The sequence below is a fragment of the Ursus arctos genome, unplaced genomic scaffold, assembly GCF_023065955.2.
Source record: "Ursus arctos isolate Adak ecotype North America unplaced genomic scaffold, UrsArc2.0 scaffold_16, whole genome shotgun sequence".
Classification (NCBI taxonomy): Eukaryota; Metazoa; Chordata; class Mammalia; order Carnivora; family Ursidae; genus Ursus; species Ursus arctos.
Genome location: NW_026622830.1, coordinates 59,440,722 through 59,453,041, shown reverse-complemented (window position 1 = coordinate 59,453,041; position 12,320 = coordinate 59,440,722). Strand labels below are relative to the sequence as shown.

At 42.7% G+C, this 12,320-nt stretch overlaps 1 protein-coding gene across 3 annotated transcripts in view; it reads right to left on the bottom strand.

The window, feature by feature from the left end:
- LOC125282068 (ral guanine nucleotide dissociation stimulator-like) overlaps positions 1-6,329 on the bottom strand; it is a 75,828-nt gene extending 69,499 nt beyond the window's left edge. The window contains exon 1 of one of the 3 annotated variants that reach the window (XR_008959654.1): positions 6,060-6,329. The gene's annotated coding sequence lies outside the window, so the exon portion shown is untranslated. Of the gene's footprint in view, positions 1-5,919 lie in introns of all 3 variants that reach the window. The other 2 variants (XR_008959655.1, XR_008959656.1) reach the window with 2 other exon arrangements.
- Between the last annotated feature and the right edge of the window lie 5,991 nt (positions 6,330-12,320).

Genomic DNA, 12,320 nt, shown 5'->3' with positions numbered 1-12,320 from the left:
AAATTTTTTTTTAAAATCCAAAGACAGCATAGTTGTCTACCACATTTATAGATTATTAATTTTACAATACAATAACATATTCCTCCTTTAAAGCATAATTTAAACTCTTAAATTGAATCAATTTGCTATTTTGATAGTCAATTTTTTAAATAAACAATTCTCTACAGTTTTATCTATGGAAAGATCAGTACTCTAAACAGCCAGTAAAAGTATTTACGCCCAACTGCAAGTAAAGCACTTACAAACAAAATAAAAATACAAATTACAAAAGTTTACGTCAAAATATTCTGGGCCGATCAATTAGCTCTTTTCCCGGAATAAAAGGAGGAAGTCAACCATTTTCAGTTGTCCTAAACAAACCATCTGAGCTCGACTGGACTTTTATCCTAGGTTCACCCTTCTCTCTTCAGAACTCCAGACATCCCCGAGCCCTCGAGGCAGGGATTGGTGTATGTGTGATACACATATCTGTGTCCAAAGTCCATCTTACATCTTAGAAGCTACAGATATAAAACGTCAGTAATTGATGAAAAATTAGCAAAGGGAGCCTTATGGCAAAATGACTTTGCTTCAAACAAGGCTGAATGAGAGAGACAAAATAAGACTGGCTGAGGAGCCTGAAATGACACCTCGGGCTCTGCTCTGGTTGTACAAGGTCCTTTGGCACTAACGTCCATGCAAATATTTTACCACCTGCTAGGCCCGCCAAGGAAGGGCACAGAGAGGCCAATGAACAGCAAAACACAAAAGGAGTCTTTTTATCTTCTGCCATGCTGAAATCGGATATAGCCTCAAGTCTCCCTAGAAGAATCTAGTAAAACAGACCAGGAAGAGAGCAGCACAAGTCAAAGCAACATTTTTGGGAGACATGCAAAAACTCTAGGGCTTTTGTTTACATATTAACATTCACTGAGGTGGGTAAATATATTTTCTGATATATAAATATACTTTTGAGTCAGATAACTAGCAGAGGCATAACATGGGCTTTATAATCAGGAATCCCAGCTCTGCCACTTCCTGACTGGGTGCTCACAGACAAGTAGTTACGCTCGCTGGGCCTCAGTTTCTCATCTACAGGTTGAGGGTAGGAACACGACCTGCATCAGAGGTTGTGGGAAGATTTGATGGAATCATGATGACAATAAACAACCATACCACAGCTTTCTATCCTTTTATTAAGTTCCACACCCCATGTCCAACAACCTCCTAGACGTGTCCACTTGGATCTTGCCCTTTTCTGAAACTCAACACCCCTAACACCAAATTCACCTTCCCCTATCATTAGCCAGGATCTCCTCCTAACTCCTCTGGCCCTCTCCCTGACACTCCCGTTCTCCAAAATGCCTACCGCCAATTATCAAATTACACGAATGTGTTTATTGCCACTCGGACTACAGTGGAAATGGTCGTCTCAATCCTTGCTGCTGGCAGGCTCATTGGGAGCAACACTTAGGGAAGAGCACAGTGAATCAAGTCAGAAACACGTTCAAACCCAGCCATTTGACTTCAATGGAATCTGTCCTAAGGAAATAACACAAAATATAGAAAAAGCTGCTTCCCAAGATGTTTTGAGTGGTATTATTCATATCAGAGAAAAAAGTACAAAAGAAAGAGAGAAAGGAAGGAAACAATTTAACAATCCAGGAAAGGGTAAGCTAACTTACGGTACACAATTTCGACAAATGTTTGTAGTTAATAAAAATGAGAGGGGAAAAAAATGAGAGGAACATGCTAATAATAAAATAAGTTTAAATGGCAACATTTAAAATTGTAATTGAACTTGTCCCTACCTAAAGCAGCAGATGCTTTAAAGGAAATATACCAAAATGTTCCATTTTACTCTGTCAATATAGAGAGAGTATTTGTGAGAAACGGTTCTCTCTTCTGTGTCTCCAAATATTTGGCCCAAGCCCGATGTCACTTGATTTGCCTGGACCATGGCCTCTTATCCCAGAACTCTTCTCCTTCAGACTGATCACTCCTCGCCTGGCTTCTACAAACCTCTTTCATCATTTCACTTAGGCAACCACTAGCTCCTGCTGCATTGGTCCTTTGAAATCGCACCCCCCCCTCCATTCATGGAGCACCTTAGTTCAGACCTTCGTCATTTGTCTCTTCCCTTGCTGCCAGCAGTGTCACCTGTCCCGTCACCCCCCAATCCAATTTCCTGGCCTTGCTAACAGGCAGGCAGCTCTCAAATCTTATCATTTGACGTACTAAGAGTTCTTCAAGCGGCCCTCTCACCTGCAAGGTAAGATACAAGCTTCCAACTCAGACAAATGAGACCTTTTCTGATCTGGCCCCCAAACTGCCTCAGCTTCTGCCCGTCCAGCCACCACTCCTCTCCCCCCACCAAGATCCCCCAGTCCAACTCATTCTCCTGCCCCGACCCCTGGCCTACATAGCACTCCAGTCACGCATCTGACACTGTGAACACCCTCAGGGCAAGAATTCTCGCACTGCATCTCATGACCAACATCACCTTGTGACTCCCTCACTGGACTGGAGGAGGAGCAGCCTGGTGTTCCTCACCTTTCTACATCGTTGCCACGTGTATTTCCACTACCAGCTCCCATCTCCCCTTGCCTGAACTGTCTTCCTGCTGCCCCTCCCAAATTCTAACTTTGCTCTGTCCAGTGTGCAGCCACTAGCCACATATAGATACTGAGCTCTTAAAAAGTAGCTAGTTTGAAATGAGACGTGCTATAAGTGTACAAAACACACTGGATTTCAAAGACTTGGCATGAAAAACAGAACATAAAATATACTAATATCCTGTATTGATTACCTGTTAATATGATACAGATTAGATCTGCAGGATTAAATAAAATGAATTATTAAAATTAATTTCACCTGTTTCTTTTTACTTTTTTAAATAAAAGCCACACATGTGGCTCAGTAGTCTAGCCATCCTTCAGGGACCAGCACGAGTAAAACTCCTTCAAGACGCCCTTCTGTTTGTGCCATTCTTAATGATCTTTTTTGACCCCTTGAAACCCTATAATGGAGTCCAACATATAAGCCACTATCCAATTACATACCATACTATATGCTTACTATTACATCAATTCTTCTTGCTACATCAATACCATTTCTATATGGGGATTTGTAGTGGGTACCCAACTTTTAATTAAGCATGTAATCTTTGCTGGAGCAAGATAGCAATGCACAGAATTTTTTTTAGTTTCTGGTTTGTTTTATTTACTCATTTACTCTTCCATTGATGATTTCAACCATGCAGGGAGAAATGGAAGTCTGGGGACCTAATAGCTCTTTGTTCTACCTGTAATTAACACAATACATATAGGCCATTTAGTCCGTAGCTTGGCCCCATGTAAGGTCTGTCTGTGCCTCAGTCTCCCTCCTTGTCAAATAAAGTTAATAATTTCAGGCCAATCTACAATATGTAGCCAGATTAAAGTAGCTAAGCAAGTTCTAAATGGAGCCATTACCATGAATGTGTGTCTCTCAGCCGATTGTCTTAAACACAGACTAATTTCTATAAAGAGAGAACAAATTCATAGCAATTATCAAAATATAAAGGGTGGTGTGAGAAAGTACCTATCAAAATATTTGTCCTATCCTATTAATGATGGGATGCAAGTAATGGCAGAGGAAACTTTACATGCCTGCTGAAAGCTGAAGTAGTTTATACATTATACTTGGAATAACCTTTACAAGGTAGACATTACCAGGCCCATTTGACAGTGTAAAGAAACCGAGGTTCAAAGACACGCTAAGTAACCAGCCAAAGTGATGCAGCCACAGGCTGCAAATCCAGATCAATGGTATCATCTTTGTATGTAAAAAAGAACATCTTTATTATCGCTTGAAGACGAAACAGGTGAAAAGCAAGAGTATTACATAAATATGCAAATAAAAATGCAACAATAATGTCCATTCATTTCCTTCAAATAGTTTTCTTGATCTTGGCTAATTCCTGTCTTTCAGATCAGGAGGCCATTTTTTCTAAGTAGACTTTTAAGTAGCAAATAAATAGGGTATTACATGTCAGGAAATAGTACCTTAACGAACTGTTTTTCTTTAAAGTCTTTACACCACAGTTGTTAGCGTAAGTTTACATTAGACATGACTAGAATTCTTCAGACACATTTACAAAAACGTAGTCCCTACGGATAAAGATTGCAAAAATAAAGTACACTGGGTCATTCCACAAACAAATGCATCCACAAAAAACAACCTAATAGCAAAGAACCTCTCTATGGTACAAAACTGAAGTCATAATGAGCTCAATGAAATGAAAAAAGAAAGTTCCTCAAAATAAGATACTGCACCTTAAAGTGAAACCACAATTACAGAGCCTTGAAAACGAACTACTTTCTCAGAATGGTAACAATGTAACAATCTCTGAGAAGCCAAACTGATCTAGGTTTAATTGATTCCCTTTACAAAATGGAGCAAACCTAATCCTGCAGACAGAGAACAAAAGTTCGAATTCTCTAGCTCAGAAAAACTCCCAGAGCATCAAATGCTTTAAAATACTGTTCAACTTTCCTTTATCAAAAATGTCCCTGCAGTAGGTGTTAATCAGTCACTACTAAGAACTCTGCACAACGCAACCTGTGTATGCATGAGATTTTACTACAGGGAGGAGACGCTGCAGTTTACCAAGGACACCACGCTTCACTTTCAAAAGTCTTGAAAACTAAAACTAATCCCTCTTAACAGTAAGTAATTAACTTACATTTCATTCCAAACTGAACAAGATAGTGTAACTCTCAAGGAATCCCAGACTGTGAATAACTTGGCAAAACCAGGTGGGTGTGTGTGTGTGTGTGTGTGTGTGTGTGTGTGTGAGCTTCTCAGAGGTACTTCGCAGGGTATAAATAGAAATAATTGGCAACTTTCAATCTCATGAGCAAGATCTTTATTTAAAATTCTCACATATAAAATGAATTCTTTTATGTCATATTTCTTCAAATAACAAACACATTAAGACTACGTGTCCTAAATCAGGTGCTTTTTCCTCATTTTAAGAATAAAAAAGACATCTAGAAGAAACAAGGTGTCCTTTTCTCAGCCCCCCAAAACACTACAGACAGCACAGGTGTTTGGTCCTTCACAAAAGTTAAGACTAAGTAGGTAAGAAAATAGAAAACAAAACACAGCCCAGCAAGGCAGCTAGAGATCACATGCAGCAGGTGACAGGAAGCCTCGTGGACACTTCACAGCCACAAGGATGAGCTTCATCTCAGGTCAACAGCGGTCCCCCCTGGGCTCCACAGAACCTCCACCCCGCAGTCCATAAAAACGAAAGAAGGCAAATAACTATCACTGCCATCCTGGCAATAAAGAAGCAGCCGCCTCCTTGAACCCAGGAAAGCCACCCCTCCCTCCAACAGACAGGAGGAGCCCCCTTCACACCAAGGACACGAAGAAACCCAAGCAGCCAGACCCAAAATAAAAATAAAAATAAAAAGAGGAGCATAGGAAGAGAGATGACAGCTAAATTAAATTTATCCTGGGAGCGCTCCGAGGCTCAGTGTATTTGAAGACTCCGACGAAAAGTAAAAATAAAATTTAAGGGCAGGGGGCCCACAAAAGAGATGACAGTTCAATTAAGTCTGTGCTGGGAACACTTGGAGACTCAGTCACTTAGGGCGTCAGAGTCAAAAATTAAAGTTAAAAAACGAGAGGGGAGGTGACGGTTCAGTGTGTGCGTGTGCGTGTGTGTGTGTCTGTGTGTGTGTGTGTGTAGCACCTGGAGTGCAGGATTTGGTGGGGAGGGGAGAGAGTCAAGGCTTGGCCGGCCTCGAGGTGACCGGCGCGAATCCGGGGTAAGTTTACACTCTGGGCGACAGGGCAGAGCCCCAGGGCCAGAGTGCCCGCTGTCGGGGAACAATGCTGGGCCGGGAAAGTAGGGTCTCACGCCACCCCCACCGCACCCCACCCCCATACCGTCCGCATCCCAGGCCCGACCCTCGTCCGGCCCACGTCCGGGCAGGTGCCCCCGAGCCCGGCGCCCCAGAGCGCTCTTCACCCAGCAGCGCCCGCAGGTGCCTCAAGCGCGTCAGCACGTCCTTCTTGGGGTCCAGCACCTTCTGGGGGAACTTCTTCACATCTCTGTGGCTCCTTCGGGAGAACATCCCGCTGTGGGGAACCCGGCCCCGCCGACGGGGCAGGAGGTGCCTGCCCCGCGGGAATCACTACATATGGTCTGGGTCAGCGCGTGTCCCGCGGGCCACTCGCCATTCTCGCCAGGCAGCCGCCACAGCCGCTGCAACCGCCGCCACAGCCGTGCAACCGCCGCCACAGCCGCTGCAACCGCCGCCGCCTCAGCTGTGGCTACACGAAGGAGGGGCGGGCCCAGTACGGCAAAGGGCGGGGCAGGAAGGCGGTGTCGGCACGGAATCCACGGCCCCGCCCCGCGGGAGGCGCCGGCTAGCCCTTCGGGTGCGGCGCACGAGCACGCGATTTAGTTCCGCCTCCCGAGGGCGCTCTTGGAGCGCCAAGTCGGCACCGCGAATCACAAAGGAGCTGGGACCTTGAACACTCTGTACTACAAGTCCCAGGATGCACTGCGACAGAGCCCTCCAATCAGGTTGGCGAGTCTTAGGCACGATGGGAGTCAATGGGCTGGGTCTGAACACGTCCTTCCTCCTCACCCCACTGTGTGCCGCAAGGCCTTTAGGGAAATGTAGTTCTCCAGGGAGCGAGGCGCGGTGACTTACCTTTCCAGTGTCCCCCAAGTCACTGGATGGCATCTGCCCACTCCCACCACCACCCACCGCCACCCCCACCCCCGGAGAGGTCCAGTGCTCCCAAAGCTTCACTCCTTGGTCCGTACTTCCCACCGAGTTTCCTCTAGTGCCGCGTGAAGCAGAAGAACATCTCAGTAAGAAAATTTCAAGGCTTTTAAAATGAAAACTATTTTTCCTTTTGACTTCTAGATTCACACCAAGGAGGGAAGTCCCTTTGACCACGCTAAAACCAGAGGTCCAATTTCACACTAAAATAAATGGGTTTGGCTTCAGGAAGGGCAGGTTTGTGGGGTCCAACTTCACTTGGGGTATTCGAGTCCCTTGCTCAGAGGGCTCTTTAGGATCTTGTGTCTTGCTTTGCAGGAAGTGCACGTTCTCTGTGTTGTGCAAGGCCGCATAGCAATCCAGTAGCTAGAACCAGAACCTGAGGGACCTGACTCTCAGACTGGTATCCTTTTTAAAGCTAGGTGCCTGTAACCTGGAGCAAAGCTTTGAGATGGAAAATGGCCTGGAGATTCCTTACAAGAGATCTGTAGGATTATTTACTGGCATCTGGATCCTTTGATGCTCCAAATTTTGAGGGCATTAGAGCAAGTACTTAAGCTGGCTGTTTAAAATCATTTGCTTTCCATCCAATTGGGACAACACTTTTTCTCATTCCGGGGAACCTGTAACTTAGGGGGAAAGCCAGAGATTTACATAGCTTTTTATTCTCATAACTAGCATAATATATGGCCTCTAGAAGCACTCACTTAAAGTTTGTTAAATAAAATGGAGTAAAAGCTAAAATAGTCCTATTTATCTCATCCAGGCAAGCAAAAACATATCTTCTAGTTGTTAGAGCCTCTCTATTTTTAGAGTTATCAAAATAGCATTGATAGAACTGGGATGTATTCATGCAAAGGAATATTATTCAGCTATTAAAAGGAATGGACTACTAATAAACCCAATAACATGGATGAATCTCAGATACAGATATGGAAGCCCCATACTCCAGATGATGCCAGCCTGGGTCCCCAGATGACATCTCAAAAAGGGCCACAAACCCTCCAAGACTGTTGCAAGAGAGAACTAGCCTTTTCTTTTAAGGCATTTTGAGTGCCTTTGTCACAGTACTTAGCCTGTACCTGGTTGCACATAGTACATCACAGTATTCACTGCCCCATCCCCTTAGAAGGTACCTTTGATTGAAAAAAATAGGATGCACTTGCCTTAGGAATTCAAATTGTCTATCATACAGCAACCTGTCACTGTCATCGAACATTTATTGAGGACCTGCTATGTGCAAGGCATGAATCTAAAACTTGGAGATAAAAAGTTGTATAAGATGCAGTCTCCTGTCCTCCAAGGCTTTCAATCTAGTTGAGGGGCAGAACAACTAAATAAATGAAGAGATAAAGGAGAACATACAGTAAATAGGTGACACTGTCCAAACTTGGTAGTATTAGAAACAGGTATCCGTGCATTAAAGTAATCTCATCCATTACACCTAGCTTTTACTTACAGATGAAAATGTAGAACTCCGGGGTGCCTGGGTGGCTCAGTCAGTTAAATGTCTGACTTTGGTTCAGGTCATGATCCCGGGGTCCTTGCTCAGCAGAGAGCCTGCTTCTCCCTCTGCCTCTGCCTTCCCCCTGCTTGTGCTCTCTCTCTCTCTATCAAATCAATCAATCAATCAATCAATCAATCTTTTTTTAAAAATGTAGAAATCCAGGACGTCTCCAAAAAAACAAGAAACATAAATTATTACTTTGGTGCTTTTTCACCCATGTGTAATATTCCACATGAAACAAAAATAAATAAAAATACTTGTCATTTTTTGTTACTCTCAAAAATCATTCCTATTGGACTGTGAACTCCTTGAGGACATTACCATCTTTGTAATTAATGCTTTCCCCGTGGAGGTTCAGAGTGCCAAGCATCTTGCAGACACTTACATGCTTTTGAATAAATGTCCCACTTGCATCAATAAATAAAGATAATGAAATCAAGAGTTAAAAACTTGTGATGCAAATTAAAAAGTACCCCGAATTACCATTTGGATTAGTAAAATAAAGCAAAGCAAAACAAAACAAACCCCAGAGAGTCTGACGACACACTCTGGTAGCAAAGCTGTAGAAAACCATAGCTGGTGGAAGTGTAAAATAGCACAACTCCTATGGGAGAGAATTTGGCTAAAGGACATATTGTTTGCCCTTTGACACAGAAATCCTACTTCTAAGAATCAACTCTGAAGACATGCCCCCCACGAATATAAAACCACATGTTGAAGGTTATCCCTTCCACCACTCTTTATAATAGCCAATATATTGGGTTGAGTAGATATATCCATATCCTATTCCAAAGAACATGTGATTGTGACTATGTTTTAGAAAAAGGATATTTGCAGATATAATTAAGGATCTCAAGGTAAATCATCTTAGATTATCTGGGTGGCGCCTAAATCTAATGAGTGTCTTTATAAGACACAGAAGAGTAGAAGACACAGAGAAGACCATGTAAAAATGGAGGCAGAGATTGGAGTCATGTAGGCATAAGCCAAGTGATCCCTGGAGCCACCAGAAGCTAGAAGAAACAAGGAAGGATTCTCTCTGGAGGTTTTCCAGAGGGAGCCTGACCCTATCAACACCTTGATTTTGGACTTCTGAACTGAAGAACTGAGAAAATAAATTTCTGTTATTTTAAGCCACCTAGTGTGTGGTAATTTGTTGCACCAGCCCTAGAAAATGAATACCAACGGATGCTGGAGACAACCCGGTGTGATCGTCTAGCAAGATCAGAAGGACTGATATTGATTATAACACTTTGAATAAATAAAAATTCAGGAATCCATAATGATATTCGAAAGAATGCTTTCGATGTCCTAAGTGAGGGTTTCAAGTAGAAAACATAGCGTTCTTTGGCTATTTGATGATTTATCTTTTTTAAGAGTTTATTTATTTATTTGAAAGAGAGAGAGAGAACAGAGTGAGGGAGGAGGTAGAAGGGGAGGGTAAAGGGAGAGGGGGAGGGGGAGGGACAAAGGGAGAAGGAGAAGCAGACTCCCTGCTGAGCAGGGAGCCCCTTTGGGTCTCCATGGGGGGCTCCATCCAAGGACCCTGGGATCAGGACCTGAGCTGAAGGCAGACACTTACCAACTGAGCTACTCAGGTGCCCCTGGGTGGACTTTTTTAAAAAAGAAAAGAATGTAAGAGCCCTCAAGTGGCTCAGACCCTTTCTCAGTAACAAATGGGGAACCTGATCTGAACTGGTTATGTGTTTCAAGATTCTAACCAGGGAAGAGTACAGGACTTTAGAGCTTTATAATTTCCTCCATACATCACTTACCAGAAAAGCATCATGTTTTCTTGATGACAGCAAATTGAATTCAGGTGTTGAGGAAGACAGAGCCCAAGAAACCACGACAGAGTGAGGGAAATGAGAGACCAAGAGGTCCCAAAGAATAAAGAGAGACACTTATCAATTCCTGGTGTTGTCTGTAGTAGAATTTTAGAATGTTTTTTGTTTTTGTACATTATTTACATAAATTCAAACCAACACATATTTATTGAACAATTGATACAGCTAAATTGTGATGACCATAGTATTGTATTTCCCATTCTTTTCTATTTTACTGAAAATTAGTCTTTCAAGGGCCATGTGAGAACTGCAACTCCTACCATCATTGATGTTAAATACTTATCAAACAGTTCTACGATTCATCGTTGTTGGGCTTATGACCAGCACAGGGCTAGGGTCAGAATTCACATTATTTGTTGAATAAATAAACTCATTCATTTCATTTCTTCATTAATATCTCGGTCAGCATTACTAGGAAATGTAGTTTCGTACAATGTTTTCAATTTAACTAATGTGTTACGCATCCAAATTTTAAAATTCTACCCCTTCTTTCCTCAGAAATCTTCCTAAAATATAGACAGACATCTCTGTCTTCTTAAACAGCTTATTCATTGTTTATGAAACCATAATTTATCCCCCCAAAAAACACTGTAATCCCCTTCATCGCCTCCTCAATTGGCATTGCTACTAGACACAAAGGAGAAATGCCTGGTAGATCTTCTCCATCTAATTTTGACCACCTTTTGCTCCTAAATTCAGTCACTGCTATCAGAGACAATGTGTTTGCCTTTTTAACTTCCATATTGGAATCTTTCTATATGTTTAGACCTGCCAGCTCTTAGTTTCCAGATAACCTAAATGTTAATGTATTTTACTTTCAAACGGTGACTGGGCAGGATAAGGATTGAGACACAAAGAACAATGCTCAACTTAATCTAAAAACATTCAACTGTTCATGAGATAAGGGATAAGTAGGTTCTGCTACAATAAAAATCAGAATACTTTTTTTAAGTTTAAATTTGAGAGAGAGAGAGTGCAGGTGGGGGCACGGGCAGAGAGATAGAGAGACATCTCCAGCAGACTCCCTGCTGAGTGTGGAGCCCAACACACAGCTCCATCCCAGGACCCTGAGATCATGACCTGAGCCAAAATGAAGAGTCGGCCACTTAACTGACTAAGCCACCCAGGTGCCCCCAAATCAGCATACTTTTGAACATATGAAGGATTATTAAGGATAGCTGAACTTGTTTGGTCAAAGAAATAGCCCAAATACTTGTCAATTCTTTGAGCCAAAAACTAATGCTCTGCTGGGGATCTCCTCTTCTCACTGTAAGGATTAAGGTATTGCTCCTGATGGCCCTAAACGGCTGGAAAATTAAAACCAGTATCTGTGGTTCCTCAGCACTTAAGGACGTCTCAGATCAAAGGAAAATGGAGATTTATGTGATATCAAGGCCCTCGTGTAACCTGGAAAAATCAACTACAGTACACAGAGACCCACATTCCTGGGTTTCTGCAGCAGGAGAATTCCATTGATGGAATTAGGGTCACGTACAGCATAGGAGAGATTGGACAAAGTAGGAGGTGGTTTGTGAAAGTTATGAGTTTGCTATCGGTCAGGATGGCCTACGACAGGCTTCTGAAAACCAGGTAGGCAAGCCACCTATTCCATTGAGTCTGCTTTCACATTTATAGAAGTAGAAAATGGTGGTGTTCGTCCTGCTTACCTCAGCGGGTATTATAAAGCTCCACTGGGATAGTGTATGGTAAACCAAGTTGGAAACAAAGTGTGAAGAAGTATAAAATACAATATTTCAGGTAGGATTCCAACATGGGGAGGCATAAACGAGAAGAGAAACATTGAGCCAGCATGCAAATCAAATGTTTGGATGAGTAAATAAATGTGTGGTTGATATGATAAGCATATAGTAATGTGAGTCATTAAAATTTACGGATGATTTCAGAGGAAACTCGATATGTGAATGATGTCTTCTGAAAAACTGTAAAGGCTTCATTGACGAACTGGAATTTGGAGACCTACGGGAAGCAAAGAAGGCAAGATGAACGGATGAAAGGAATCAACTTAGCTGCAATGGGGAAGACATTCCAAGGACTGTGTACAAAGCTAAGGATGATACGGTGGGAAGAATGAAAGGACAGGCTGAGGAAGAAAAGGCAACAAGATGTGCCAACTGTGAGGGACCAGATGCTTTTTATACTTTGTCTCATTTAAGCCTCACAAACCACGGTGTGGTGTAA